The sequence below is a fragment of the Oryctolagus cuniculus genome, chromosome 5, assembly GCF_964237555.1.
Source record: "Oryctolagus cuniculus chromosome 5, mOryCun1.1, whole genome shotgun sequence".
NCBI lineage: Eukaryota > Metazoa > Chordata > Mammalia > Lagomorpha > Leporidae > Oryctolagus > Oryctolagus cuniculus.
This window is the reverse complement of record NC_091436.1, coordinates 64,149,182-64,164,114: the sequence shown is the minus strand read 5'-3', so window position 1 is coordinate 64,164,114 and position 14,933 is coordinate 64,149,182. Positions and strand designations below refer to the sequence as shown.

The 14,933-nt window shown below is 54.3% G+C and overlaps 1 protein-coding gene across 2 annotated transcripts in view; it reads right to left on the bottom strand.

Annotated features, from left to right (window-relative positions):
- Positions 1–14,273, bottom strand: part of BEND3 (BEN domain containing 3) — a 43,071-nt gene extending 28,798 nt beyond the window's left edge. The window contains exon 1 of one of the 2 annotated variants that reach the window (XM_051855418.2): positions 14,135–14,273. The gene's annotated coding sequence lies outside the window, so the exon portion shown is untranslated. Of the gene's footprint in view, positions 1–13,730; positions 13,821–14,134 lie in introns of those variants that run through there. The other variant, XM_051855419.2, reaches the window with a different exon arrangement.
- Between the last annotated feature and the right edge of the window lie 660 nt (positions 14,274–14,933).

Sequence of the window (14,933 nt, the reverse complement as noted above, 5' to 3'; positions counted from 1 at the left end):
GTAGGCTAATCCTCCGCCTAGCGGCGCCGGCACACCGGGTTCTAGTCCCGGTCGGGGCGCCGGATTCTGTCCCGGTTGCCCCTCTTCCAGGCCAGCTCTCTGCTGTGGCCAGGGAGTGCAGTGGAGGATGGCCCAGGTGCTTGGGCCCTGCACCCCATGGGAGACCAGGAAAAGCACCTGGCTCCTGGCTCCTGCCATCGGATCAGCGCGGTGCGCCGGCCGCAGCACGCTGGCCGCGGCGGCCATTAGAGGGTGAACCAACGGCAAAGGAAGACCTTTCTCTCTGTCTCTCTCTCTCACTGTCCACTCTGCCTGTCAAAAAAATAAATAAATAAATAAATAAAAAAGAAATGGGAAAGCGACTGACACATTACACAACGCTTTCCATTTTTTAGGGTCCATTTTCAGAAGGAAGAACTCTTAAACTCTTTTTTTTCCCCCTTTTTTTAAATCAGGTAACACGAGATGTCTTCAAAAGATTCGTGGGAAATGAATGCTATGAATAAACTATACACTGGGGTGGGCGCTATGGCACAGTAGGTTAAGCCTCTGCCTGCAGTGCCGGCATCCCATATGGGCACTGGTGGTAGTCCCGGCTGCTCCTCTTCCGATCCAGCTCTCTGCTATGGCCTAGGAAAGCAGAAGACGACCCAAGTGCTTGGCCCCCTGCACCTGTGTGGAAGACCTGGAAAAAGCTCCTAGTTCCCAGTTTCAGATAGGTCCAGCTCCGGCTGTTGCAGTCATTTGTTTTACACCAAAATAAACCCACGCTGATGTGTTACAACACATTTGCACAGGATCTAGTCTGAGGCACCAAGAAGAATAAGACATCAGTTTGAAAAGAGCCCCAAGAGAGCAACATGGATTCTGCTAAAATTGAAGCAAAAACAAACATCCAATTTATGATGAAGCTTGGGTGAAGTCACTGAAGCTTTATGAAAAGCTTATGGGCACAAGAACCAAAGAAACCAGCAGTTGAAAAAAAAAAAAAAAAAGCCAGCCGTTTGTAAAGATTTACTTATTTATTTGAAAGGCAGAGTTACAGAGAGGCAGAGGCAGAGAAAGTTAGAGAGAGGTCTTCCATCCACTGGCTCACTCCCCAAATGGCCACAATGGCTGGAGCTAGGCCAATCCAAAGCCAGGAGACTGGAGCTTCTTCCAGGTCTCCCACATGGGTGCAAGGGCCCAAGCACTTGGGCCATCTTCCACTGCTTTCCCAGGCACATTAGCAGAGAGATGGATTGGAAATGGAGCAGCCAAGACTTGAACTCTGCTTTCCCAGGCACATTAGCAGGAAGATGGATTGGAAATGGAGCAGCCAGGACTTGAACTAGTGTCTGCACAGGATGCCGGCACAGCAGGCGGCACAGCAGGCCACAGCACCAGCCTGTGGATAACTTTTTTTAAAAGAAGTGATGAGACTGGTTGAAGATGAGGCCTATAGTACCAGACCATTCAGAGGGAAATTTTGAGGGAAAATTAATCCTGCTATGCCCTAAACTGAAGTCAGCCAATGGCTAACAGCAGAAACAACAGACATTGCAACTGGTTCAGCTTACAGAACTCTGAGAAGTTCAGGTAGAGCAAATTTTTTGCTCCCTGTGTGCCAAAGCTGCTGCATCCAGATCAGACATGAGCAGAGCCTTCAAATGGAAACTTTCAGTAAGTGGGAGCATGATCCTGAAGCATTTCTTTGAAGGTGCAAAGAGAGGAACATGACCTCACCAGTATGATCCTGAAGACAAAGCACAATCAAAGCAACGGCTACCAAGAGGTGGAAGTTGGCCAAAGTCAGACCAATAAAGAGCAGAGGTCATCACAACAGGCTTTGTGTTTATGTTTCATTATTTTTCTTTTACTTGAAAGGCAGAGTGACACAGAGATCTTCCATGAGCTAGTTCAGTCCCCAAATGCTTGCAACAGCCAGGGCTGGGTCAGGCTAAAGCCAGGAGCCCTGAACTCCATCTGGGTCTCATATGTGGGTGGGCAGGGCCTGAAGCACTTCAGCCATCTCCCGAGGCTCCCCGGGATGCATTAGCAGGGAGCTGGATCAGGTGCAGAGGGATCTGAAATGGGAGATGGGCATCTCAAGCAGCGACTTAACCCGCTGCTCCTCAATACCTGCTCCAGCAACAGGCTTTCGGGGATGCTCAAGGCACTTCTGTTAACTTTCTGGAGGGCCAAAGAATAAACACATCTGCTTATCATGAGAGTGTTTTGAAAAAGCCAGCCAAAGCTTTAGTAGAAAAGCACTTGTGAAAGCTTCCCCAGAGTCCTCTTCCACCACAGTGCTCCTGCTCAGCTCTCATCAAACAAGGGCGATTTTGCAAGCTTCAATGGGCAATCATTATGCACCCACACTACAGTCCTGGTTTGGCTCCTTCTGACTTGTTTTTACTCCCTAATATTAAAAAATCATTAAAGGACACCCATTTTTTTTTTTTAGTCAATCATGTAAAAGAGAATGCACTGACATGGCTAAATCACCAGGTCCTCAGCAACTCTGAAATGGGATAAAGGCCTAGCATCACCACTCACAGAAGTGTCCAAACCCTGACAAGAGCTGATAATGAGAAATAAAAGTTATCATTTTTTTAATTTTTCTTTTTTAATCCCATTGCCCTGTGAACATTTTATCCCCTCATACATGCACATGGAACATAATTCAAAGGGCATGACAGCATACTTGGTTAAAAGGCCACAGTTCAGGAGGCAGGTGTTGTGGAGCAGTGGGATGCCAGTTTGAGTCCCAGCTGCCCCACTTCTGATCCTGCTCCCTGATAGTGGGCCTGGGAAGCAGCAGATGATGGCCCAAGTACTTGAGTTCCTGCCACGCCATGAGGCACAGGATGGCGTTCCTGGCTCCTGGTTTCAGGCTGGCCCAGCTGTGGTCATTTGGAGAGTGAACTGCTGGATGAAAGATCTCTCTCTGTCATGGTGTCTTTCAAATAAAGTAAATCATTTTTTTTAAAGGCCACTGTTGGGAGCAGGCATTTAGTCTAGTGACTAACACGCTAGCATTCCACATTAGAAAGTCTAGGCAGGCATCACATCCCATATGAGCACCACTTTGAGTCCTGGCTGCTCCACTTCCAATCCAGCTCCCTGCTAATGCACCTGGGAAATCAGTGGAAGATGGCCCAATATTTGAGCTCTTGCCACCCATGGAGAGGACCCGGATGGAGTTCCAGGCTCCTGGCTTCAGCCTGGTCCAGCCTCAGCTGTTGCAGCCAATTGGGGAATGAATCAGTAGATGGAAGATCCCTGTCTCTCCCTAACTCTGTCTTTCAAAAATAAATAAAAGAAAAAGAAAAGCATGCAAGCAAGACTGGGTTCAATTCCCAGTTCCCGACTGCAACGTTCTGCCAATGTGCACCCGGAAGGTAGCAGTGATGGTTCAAATAATCGGGCCCCTGCCTCCCACCTGGTAGACCTGAATTGAGTTCCTGGCTCCTGGCTTCAGTCCCAGCCAAGGCCCATCTTGGCATCTGGGGACTAACCTGGCAAAATGGGAGCTGTCTTTAAAAGAAAAGAAAAAAGATAAAAATCCGCTGTCCAGGCCCTGGGTTAGTGGACAACCACCTTGTGTGTCCTTCCACAGAAGTTCCTTATCAGTGGTTCTCAAGCATGATGCTCAGAGAAAAGCGATGGGCTGGCGCTGGCCTGCGTGGCTTGCACAGTGGCTTGCCACCATCAGTAGCCAAGTTAGTAGCCTGAACTTGGCCATGGAGGAGTAGTCACACCGAGGAAATTGACACTTGCTGCAAACTAGGCTTTCTGTTTTTTTTTTCCTGTTTGGGAAGTTGCTTCACCAAAACATGCAAGACCCTCTGAGGGGTTCCACGAGACCAAAATTATTTTCAGAATAACACTAAGATGTTATTCCCTTCCACTCTCGTCTTCTCACCAGCATATGGGGGAGTTTTCCAGGACACAGTATTTCTCAGAAGACCAAATACAGAGGCAGACACAAAAATTCAGCTATCTTCTATTAAACAGACAAGAAAAAGATTTGCAAAACTGTAAACAAAGCCACTGTTTTCAGAAAGGATTTTAAAATACAGCGTATGTTATAAAAATGTTATTGCATTCTAATGGTTCCATTATGGTCATTTAAAAACAAATACTTAAATGTTTTCCATTTTAATTTCAAACACAGTCAATATGGCTCAAAATAACCCACAAAAACAAAGCTCTTTGGAGTCCCCAATCATTTTTTAAGAATAAAGGGTGGGGGGGCCGGCACTGTGGCATAGTGGGTAAAGCTGCCGTCTGCAATGCCGGCATCCCATATGGGCACCGGTTCGAGTCCCAGCTAATGACAACCGGAGAGGTCACTTTCAGGATTCACCACCAACACGGCAGCGGGGATGGGAGGACGCAGGGGATGGAAATGGGCAGAGCGGGACAGGATAGCACGGGAAGACAGGGGAGCAGTCCGAACCCCAGGCTGGCAGGTGCTGATGGGTTTCTATGACAACCGTAACTCACACCCAGCCCATACAGCCATGGAGAAGACCCCTAGCACCCGGAAGTTTTTGATCCGGACACAAACATTTTTAAACTCCTAACCAACAAGAACTTTGCTCCTCGGAATATCAACTAAGGCCAATTCAAGGGGGGAAATCCACTTACAAAATAACTCTGTCACTCACGGCAGAACTCGATTTCCCCCTCACTTTCAGCTTCTAAAGACCTAGGACCAGACCTTAGGACCTACAGCCTCACACACCTGAACCTTCTCACCCACAGCCACAGTGGTGAGCAAAGGACACAAGGGCTAGGAGCCTGGGCCAGGATGGCTTCTCCTGACAGTCGGTCTCCGAAGCCGGAGGCGGGGCTGTGAGGGCGGCTATCTTCCTGCACCAAAGCTCCCCGCACCCATTCACTGTCACTAATTCTTTTTAAAATTCTATCTTGTCTACTTAACATTGGGAAGGCAGAAAGACGGACAGGCAGAGATCTGTTCACTGGTCTATTCTCCAAACCCCCGCCGTAGTCGGGGTGGCCCAGGCCAAAGCCGGGAGCCAGGATCTCCGTCTGGGTCTCCCATGTGAATGCAGGGACCCAACTACTTGGGCTATCATCAGCTGCTTCCCAGGGACTGCATTAACAAAGAGCTGGAACCAGAGCAGACCCAGGCCTCTAACTCACTCTGATACGGGATGCGGGTCTCCCAGGCAGCGTCTTAACCACTTTGTCACCCCAAAAGCTGCAGAGAAGGGAAGAGACAACACACCAAAGGTGATCGGGATTGAACCCGCCTTGAGTCACTGTTGTTCTCTCCATCATGCAAAGTTAGAGGCCTTTTCTCAACTTAGGGCTTGAAAACCTCTATTGACAGAAAGAGCTGAGCATTAAATTCTGTGTAAAGATTCAAAATCAATTGTTCATTACAGGCTGCTCGGTCAATAACAACATATTTCAAAGTTCACTGGGGATATCTCAACTATGTAATTAAAAAATGCCATAAACTAGCTGGAAGGAAATATGCCAAAAAGCTAATGACCTCCAATTAGGTGGCTTACGGATGATTCTTTCTGTACATTTCCTCTGACTTTCCTCATATCCTACAGTAGGCATGCAATTCTCTGATACTGAAAAAGTAATTTATAAAAACAGAAAACGGTTCCGTCCAAGGACAGTTGTCATAACTGCCCAGCCAGGTCACCTTCTATGTCCACAGACGCAAGCTCGGAATGTCTGCAAAATTGAAGTGTCACTTTTAAATTCTGAAAGCACTGCCGAGCTAAGAACAAACTAGTGGAGGTTTCTCACGGCACCACTGGCCCTGAATTGTGGCCTCTGACGGAGTGCAAAGGTCGTAGTACAGGGAGAGGGGACTGGAGACCGCCCCTGGCTCACAAGGTGAAAAGATCAACCTTGAAGATACGGAAATGCCACTTCCTGGCGGTGCCTACAGGCACTGTCAATTCCTCAGCTTGATCCTTGGGTTGTTTTTCATGGGAGGGAAAAAAAGAACCTCAGACCCAGTCTTCTGCTTTAAGAAGGGACCCGAGCCAAGAGCGGAGACCAGGGCGCTCAGAGGGGTTACGTGGCCAGCTGGGGAGACTAATGGCCTGGGTTAGCTCTGCATGCTGAATGACAGCTGCTCCCTCTGCCCTCCCTGTGGGGCTCACTTGTGCCCCAGCAACCTGGGAGAGGTTCTGACCTGCGCCTGGAGCCTTCCTTCCCCAACTCTTCAAAACTGGACCTATGGTGCCAGCTGGTACTGTGGTGTAGCAGGTAAAGCCTTCACCTGCAGCGCAGCATCCCACATGGGTGCCGGTTCATGTCCTGGTTGCTCCACTTCCAATCCAGCTCCCTGCTACTGTGCCCGGGAAAGCAGCAGAAAATGGCCCAACTGCACCCATGTGGGAGAGTCCTGATAGCGCTCGTGGTATCAGCTTTGGTGGTTGTGGCCATTTAGGGAGTGAACCAGTGGGTGGAAGGTTCTCTCTCTCTCTCTCCTTCCATTTCTGCCTTTCAAATAAATAAATCTTAAAAAAAAAAAAAAAAAAAAAAAAAAAACTGGAGCTAAGTGGGCACCTGGATGGCTGCCCCAGGGGCTGCGGCTCCAGGGTGAAGAGGCGGCGGCAGTGGGAGAGGGAAGCAGCGGAGAGGCTGGGCCCCTGAAACAGGAAGGAGCGTGGTGAGGTCACTGTGAAGGGTGGGTAAGCAGGGAGGCGTGCAGACTCCACCTGCAGGGCGGCCAGGCCACGAGCCGACAGTCACGCCAGCAGGCAGGCAGACACACACACACACACACTCCGCTCAGGACCACCAGGCTCCTCCCTAACTGGCCCATGAGTTTCCAAAGGCACCCGATCTCTGGTGCTCCAGTGGTAGCTGCAGAGGTCCCTGGCACCTCTCTCTCCAGTTGGGAGCCGAGCCCATGGTCGCCCCGCAGTGAGACCAGGACTTTTGTGAGTGCAGTGAGAGGCTAATCAGGACTGCCAGAAGCTTCCCCTCCAACCCCCCGACCCCCCCATCACGGCAGACAGGCAGCAGGCCCCGAAATGGGAAGTACTTGGGCTTCCTGAAACTTCAAGGCTCAAATCCCAGCCAGCTGACTCTAGCCTCTGCCTTGCTAAAACAGCATTGTGTGACCCCCAGGCTTGGGACCCCACACTGGGCTCAGGTGCAGGTCAGGGAGGGGCTGGCCCAGGCAAGCCGGACCTTAGGCCACTAGGGCAAGCCCCCTCACCCCAAGACCCACTTCCGGATGGAAGGCAAAGCAAATGGCCAGATTGCCCAGAGAGTGTGAGCGCCAATATGGGGATGTGACCAGGACCTGAGCCGATGGGGCTTTGGCTGGGGCAGCCCCTGCTACCACACACAAAAGGTAAAGTGGACAGAGTATGCTCAGATCATCTAAAAGATGTTATTAATAATAAAACAAACCTGAGGATTCTAAATGTTTATTCATATCTACTTGAATGGCAGAACACAGAGAGACAGAGATCTTCCCTTCACAGGTTCACTCCCCAAACGGCTCCAACAGCCAGGGCTGGGCCAGGCCGAACCCAGGAGCCAGGCTGTCCAGTCGGGGGCCCAGGCACTTGCACCATCATCTGCTGCCAGCCAGGACGCATTAGCAGGGAGCTGGACGGGAAGTAGCAGAGCAGGGGCTTAATGTGGCACTGCCGGCAGACAACTAAAGTGATGGCTTTACCTGCTGTGCCACACTCTCTGCCCCTCAACGACTTTAAGTGTAACTAAGAGAAAGGCATTCGGCCCAGCAATCAAGATGTCAGCATCCCACAGCGGACTATCCGGCTTAGAGCCCCAGCTGCAGCTCCTGACTCCAGCTTCCTCCTCATGCAGACCCCGCTCAAAGGAACTGGGCTCCTGGCTTCAGCCTGGCCAAGCCCTGGCTATAGGGAGCATCTTGGAGGTAAGACTGGCAGATGGGAGCTCTCGGTCTCTCTCCCAAATAACTTTTAAAAAATTAAAATAAATTTTTAAAGGATTTTGAATCATTAAACCAGCATCTACAACTGAGTAAGGTGCTCACCTACTCATCAGCACAATACATGTACCTCACCTTGGAGGCTTTGTGCAGATTACAAAGGAGAAAGTGCCTGGCACACCGCACTCAATGTTACCTACAAAACAGGTTTGTTTAAAATCTTTTATTTTTTTAAGTTTTTTAAAGTTTAAAAACTTTAAAAAGTTTTTTGTGGCGCAGAGGGTTAAGTTGCCACCTGCAACACTGGCATCCCATACGAGCTCTGGCCCAAGTCTCGGCAGCTCCACTTCTACCTTTTTTTTTTTTTTTTTTTTGGACAGGCAGAGTGGATAGTGAGAGAGAGACAGAGAGAAAGGTCTTCCTTTTGCCGTTGGTTCACCCTCCAATGGCCGCCACGGCTGGCGCGCTGTGGCTGGCGTACCGCACTGATCCGAAGCCAGGAGCCAGGTGCTTCTCCTGGTCTCCCATGGGGTGCAGGGCCCAAGCACCTGGGCCATCCTCCACTGCACTCCCTGGCCACAGCAGAGGGCTGGCCTGGAAGAGGGGCAACCGGGACAGAATCCGGCGCCCCAACCGGGACTAGAACCTGGTGTGCCGGCGCCGCTAGGCGGAGGATTAGCCTAGTGAGCCGCGGCGCCAGCCTGCTCCACTTCTGATGCAGCTCCAGGCTAACGGCGTCTGAGAAAGCAGTGGAAGACAGCCCAAGTGCTTGGGTCCCTGCACCCATGTGGGAGACCAGGAAGAAGCTCCTGGCTCCTGGCTCAGGCCTGGCCTAGCTCAGGTCCTTCGGCCATTTGGGGAGTAAACCAAGGGGTGGAAGATCTCTCTCCCTTCCTCTCTGTAACTCTTTCAAATAAATCTTTAAAAAAAAAAAAAAAGAAAGAAAGAAAGAAAGAAAAGAAAAGAAAAAACTGCAAAATTGCAAAAAGTGGCTTACAGATCTGAAGAGTTAGGGGTCAGTGTCGGGCCACTCCCACATCACAGTGGCTGGACTCCATGCCCAGCTCAACCTCCTGACTCCAACTCAGTGCACATCCTGGAGGCAGTGGTGATGATTCAAGTGACTGGCTTCCTGTCACTCAAGTGGGAAACCTGGTTTGAGTTCCCAGCTCCTGCTTTGGGTCCTTGCCCCTGGCTCACTGCGTGTATCTGGGGAGTGGACCAGCACGTGGGAACTCTGTCCATCTGTCTCTCTCTCTCTCTCTCTCTGCCCCTCAGATAAAACAAACAAAAATGCTTTAAGTTTAGCAACTTGTCTTTCAAGTCAGAAGCCAACTAGAGGGGAGTGAAATCAAATGGAAGGGCCCCCACCCCCCCGCCCCGGCAGGAGGAATGTTCCCATGCCACCCACTCCTGCAGCGCTGGGAGCCGTGGGGCGCTCGGGACCCAGCCCTCTTGCCAGTGGCACCCTGCCCAGAGGACTCTGCAGGACATGCTCATAATTTGTTTTTATTTTTAGACACATCTGCAAATGCAGTTTGAAAAAATACCAGCCCTCACAAAACCAGGGCAATTTCCTCCTGTTTTTCTAAAGCTGTAATTGTCGCTGCCTTCTTTACTCGGGCGGCGCACAGCCGCCTCTCCGGCACGCCGCCTCGCCCGCCGGAGGTCTGCCACCTGACCCTCAGGCGCTGGCTGAGGGTGACGCCTCCCCCCGGCAGAGGGGTTCTACTGAGGTCCTCCGGGCCTGTAGGCCTCACCTGGGCGTCCGGAAGTGAGGGCCAGCACATCCCAGCAGCCACCCCGTGGCTGACCGGACAGTGGCAGCCGCTCAGTGTCCTTGGAGCCGTAAGCAGGGCTTCCTCTGTGCTGCTGGTGTTGAGTGTTGTCTTGCAACCATACAAGCTCATTAGCGTTCAGGCCACAACGTGGTGTGAGCAAGCCTGGTCCCTGGCTTCACTAGCTCCCTGCATAGGAACAAAGGCCAGTGATGTGCAATCCACGTCCCTACTGATAAGGGTGGAAGTGTGTTTCAGACAAGTGGAGGGAAGACGTGGCTGGTGGGAGAGAACAGAAACTGAAGAGGCTCACTTTAAGCGTGTGGGTTTCAAGTTGGATTAAACATGGTGGGAGGGCCTGGTATCAGGGGAGCTGCTGAGAAAACTCATACTTTAAATCAACAGTCTGTAGAGGCTGGCTTGTGATGCAGTGGGGTAAGCAGCCCCTCACCAGCTGCTCCACTTCTGATCCAGCTCCCTGCTAACGTACCTGGGAAAAGCTGCAGAAGATAGCCCGTGTCCCTGGGCCCCCACACACCTGTGAGACACTTGGGTGGAGTTCCAGGCTCCTAGCTTCCGCCTGGCCCTGGCCCAGCCCGTCAAAGCTGGGCCATATGGAAGATCTCTCTCCCTCTCTGTTAACACTTTCAAATAAACAAAATAAATCTTTAAAAAATAGTTTGCAACAGTCTGATTTTCAAACAAAAGCCATAGGCTCGCATTCTGTGCATGAACCGCCCCTCTGCACGAGGCAGCCCCTCGTCACACACGCGAGGCCCAGTGCTAGCACGGGGAGCCCTTGACCTGGCCTGTGCAGGGCACTTGTAGAGCTAACTCCAGAAGCCATGGGAGCTCTGGGCTGAAATAACAGCACCATGAGACACCGGCGAGTCGGAAGGGGCGGGGCGCACTTGTCAGTCTGGAGGGGAAAGAACTTCAAGAGGCAGGAGAGAAGGATCCGTTTTGGGGACAGGTGTGCACTTGTGACTTTAGAGTTTATTGTCCCAAATGTCCCTGGAGACGAACAGCTCGATGAAGGCCGTGCAGGTACACAGCCCTGTACACTTCATGAAGAGGGTACAGCAAAGCTCCGCCCCATCCCAAAGATGGGATGCACCTCGGCCAATCAGGGGTAGAGCTCATCCCTTGTCATCAAGATTCCGGGCCAGGAAAGGACACAGCAAAGCAACCTCCCAGCCCCTAACACCAAATTATTTTGCTACCTGGCTACTGACTCACCGGGTTCTTTCTGCATGCCACAATCTGAAGCATTTAAACTTTCCACCCCAGTGTCCACCGCGCATCCAATCTCAGTGTCTTCCTCACTGCCTCTGGGGTTTTCTAGATAACTCTAGAAGTGGTAGGTGGGGCGTCCCTACAGGATGCTGTTTTCAGCTAAACAAGCCTCCGCCAGGGTGAGCGCCAACCCTTCTCTCCCGAATTAGCAGGCATTCTGCCAGGCCTTTGCTCACACGAGGGACCCAAGGGGAGGGTGTGTGCAAACAATGTGTCTGCACCCAGGGCTGGAGGAGGTGAGAGGGATAGCAGCACCAGGCTCTCCTGCTAAGTTGTTTCTTTAACGAGGAGGCAGCACCTCTGTGAAATCCCATATTGAGTGGCAGTTTTTATTTAAAAAAAAATTATTTGAAAGGCATAGTTACAGAGACACAGAGAGAGAAAGGAGAAGAGAGATCTTCTGTCTGCTGGTTCACTCCCCAGTTGGTCCCAACAGAAAGGCCAGGAGCCTGGACTCCATCTGGATTTCCCACGTGGGTGCAGGGGCCCAGACACTTGGGCCACCTTCCACTGCTTTCCCAGGAACGTTAGCAGGGGGCTGCACTGGAAGTGAGCAAGTGGGACTTGAAGCATCCCTCATACAGGATGCTGGCGACACAGGTGGCAGCCTAACTCGCTGTGCCACAACGCTGGCCCCTTGGTGGCAGTTCTTAATGTGACAGATTCTGGTCTTATCCCTGGATTTTAAGAAGCACGTGCACACCAGCTAATCCATCAGTGGAACTGGCCACTCTGGCCCCAGCTTTCTTCTCGCAGCCAAGAGCCTCCCTGCATCATGTAGCAAGTATTTACAGAGCGCCTAAGTGAGCAGACACTGGGTTAAAAGCTAGCGACATAAAACTGAAGACACGAAAGTTTGCCCAACTCCCAGCATTAAGTAGACAGGTACTTGTGTGGTGCTTAAAACCAAAAATGGCACAGGCCTTTGGCAGAGTGGTTAACACACCTTCAGTTCTCAGCAGAATGCCTGGGTCCAAGTCCCAGCTCCAGCTCCTGACTCCGCTTCCTGCCTAGGCACACCCTTGGGAGGTAGCAGGAGATGCCTGGGCTGGGGGGTCAGCCTGGCCAGGTCCTGGCTGTTGCGGGGATGAGGGAGGTGAATCTGCACATGGGAGATCTGTCTCTGCCTTTCAAAGTTAATAAATAAGTTAATTAAAGAACTGGGGGGGGGGGGGGGACGGAACTGGTAAACCGCTGCCTGCTGTACTGCCTGCTGTACCGGCATCTCATATGGGCGCCAGTTCAAGTCTCAGCTGCTCCACTTCCGACCCAGCTCTCTGCTATGGCCTGGAAAAGCAGTAGAAGATGGCCCAAGTCCTTGGGCCTCTGCACCCATGAGGGAGACCCAGAAGAAGCTCCAGGCTCCTGGCTTCACTCTGGGGAGTGAATCAGCAGATGAAGACCCCTCTTTTCTCTCTGCCTCTCTCTAACTCTGCCTTTCAAATAAATAAATAAATCTTAAAAAAAAAAAAAAAAAGCTTCTTTGAAAACCAGAAACTAAGGATGGATGGTTGAAAAAGAAAGCACCTGAGGCCAACATTGTGGCACAGCATGTCAAACCACAGCCCGCCCGTAAAGCCAGGATCCCATATGGGCACTGGTTCGAGTCCCGGCTGTTCCACTGTTCCACTTCCGATCCAGCTCCCTGCTAATGCGTCTAGGAAGGCAGCAGAAGGTGGCCCAAGTGTTTGGGCCCCTGCACCCACGTGGGAGATCCAGGTGGAGTTCAGTTTCCTGGCTGGGCCAGGCCTTTCCCGTCAGCTGGGGAGTGAACCAGCAGATGGAACAGCTCTCTGTTCACCACTCTGCTCTCTGCAACATGGGCTTTCAAATACAGAAATAAATCTTAAAAAAAAAAAAAAAAAAACTCCCGTGGGAGTGGAAGTGGCTGATGACCAAGTTAATCCCGAGGGGCTCAATTCCCTGGATCGCTGGCTGGCACTCTGCGCATGACTGAGGCGCTTTAAACATTTGCAGCTCAACAGTGAAAAGTTCCTTTAAGGGGAAATCCAACATGTCTTACTCAAGCACTCCGCCCTGCCCCGCACACCCCTGGTCCGGCTGGCCTTTAGCTCCCAGAGCGCTTCCAAACAGGTCCCCCCATCCACCCCCCGCAATCAAATCCGTTTACTTTTGCAAAAACACCTTGTTTCAGTTAAAAAAAAAAAAAAAAAAGGTACCAGCACAGAGGAGCAGACAGAACCATGTCTCTCTGGTCACGCAGGCCCTGAACATAGGCACTGCACAAGGCCAGGGCAAAGTCTGCGTGGGAAACCACGTTTGCAACAGCGGGGGCCGGAGCGGTCACGCGGGGCGGCGAGCGCCCAGGGCTCCCGCTCCGGCCGGCCAGGAAGGCCTCGCGCCAGCCCAGGGTGCACACCCAAGGCGCCGGGCCCGCCTCCAGCGGCCGGGCAGCGGGAACCGCGAACCGCCGTGGAACGGCCGGCGAGGGAGCGCCGCGCCCCCTGGCGGCGGGGCGCAGGCTTCTCCGCTCCCGGCCGCCGTCGCCGCCGCCGCCGGCCTGCCTGCCTGCCTCGCTCCATTTGCAGGCTCCGGCGGCAGCGTCCTCCGAGCCGCTGCTGCTCCGGCCTCGCGCTCCCCGCTCGGCATCTCCCCCAGTCCCCGCCCCCTGCTCCCGCTCGGACACCCCCTTGCAGTCGCCGAGCCGTCCCCAGCCCCCGGCCCCGCCGAGTGCGAGCGCCCGGCCGCCGCCGGCTCGGTGAAGCCGGCTCCGCACAGCCTACCGCGCGGCCCCGGCCGCTCCATCGCGGCGCCCGGCGCGGGTGTGGGGCCGGCGCGCTGCGCGAGTGGGGCGGCGGCGGCGGCGGCGCAGACCGTTCCCCTGCGCGTCCCCCGCCCCCGCGCGGCGCGCGTGCTCCCCGGAACGCCATGGGGCCGCCGCGTTCCGAGCGGGCACAAAGGGGTGCGCGGCACAATGGGCGCGGCGAGCCCGTGGGCGCCGGCTCGGGCGGCTCGGCCCTGCGCGGGGGTGGGCGCTCCCCGCCGGCGGGCGCGCTCGGCGCAGCCCCCCTCCGCGTCCCCTCCCCTGCTCCCGCCCCCCACCCCGGCATGGATGTTGCAGCCACGCTCCCGTCCGGCTGCCCCGGAGCCGCCACCGCGCGGCCGGCTCGGTCCGCCCCGCACTTACCTGGGACGCGAGTTCTGTACTTTGCAGAGCGGGCCCGCGCCGCCGAGTTTGGGCGCCACGTGGGGGGGGGGAGGGCGCGGGGCCGAGAGTGGGGGCCGCGCGCGGAGGGGGCCTGGCCGGGGCGGCCCGGGAGTCGCTGGGGGCGGCGGGCGGGCGGCGGGCGCCGTGTATTTTCCCCTCTCTTTGTGTGTCCGTGCGCTGCGCTCTCGCGTGACGTGACGGGACTCCGTGTGTCATTTCCGCACAAGGACACAGGAGCCCCCGCTGCAGTGGAACCACAACCCCTCCGCCCCCACCCCTGGCCCGCCCCTCCCCCTCAGCGGGGCACACGCGGGACCGGCGGCGGCGGCGGCGGCGGCGCTCGGGCGTGAACGGCCGCGGCGGGGAGCTCGGGCGCGCACTCCGGGGGCCCGGGCAGCCCGGCGCGCTCGGCCGGCGCCGCGCCGCTCGGCTCCACGTGGGCCCGCGCCGGCGACCGCGCACCCACGGCGCGCCGGGAACAATGTCCCCCCTGCGCGCCGTGTGCTTCCCCCCCGAGTCATTTCTCGGAAACGTGTCTCCTCAGACCCGAGCGCGTCTCCTCAGACCCCCGAGCGCCTCTTTCTCTACTTTCTTTTTTTTTTTTTTTTTTTTTTTGAGGCCCCCACGGGACGGCGACAGTGCAGAGCGTCTCCGCCCCCGGCACCCGCGCCTCTCCCAAGGTTCCCGGCATTGGGGGGCCGTGACGCTGGCCCCCGGGCGGGTGTTCCCGCGCCGGGCACAAAGACACGGGGGTCCCGGGTGGCCCCCCTCGGGCCCC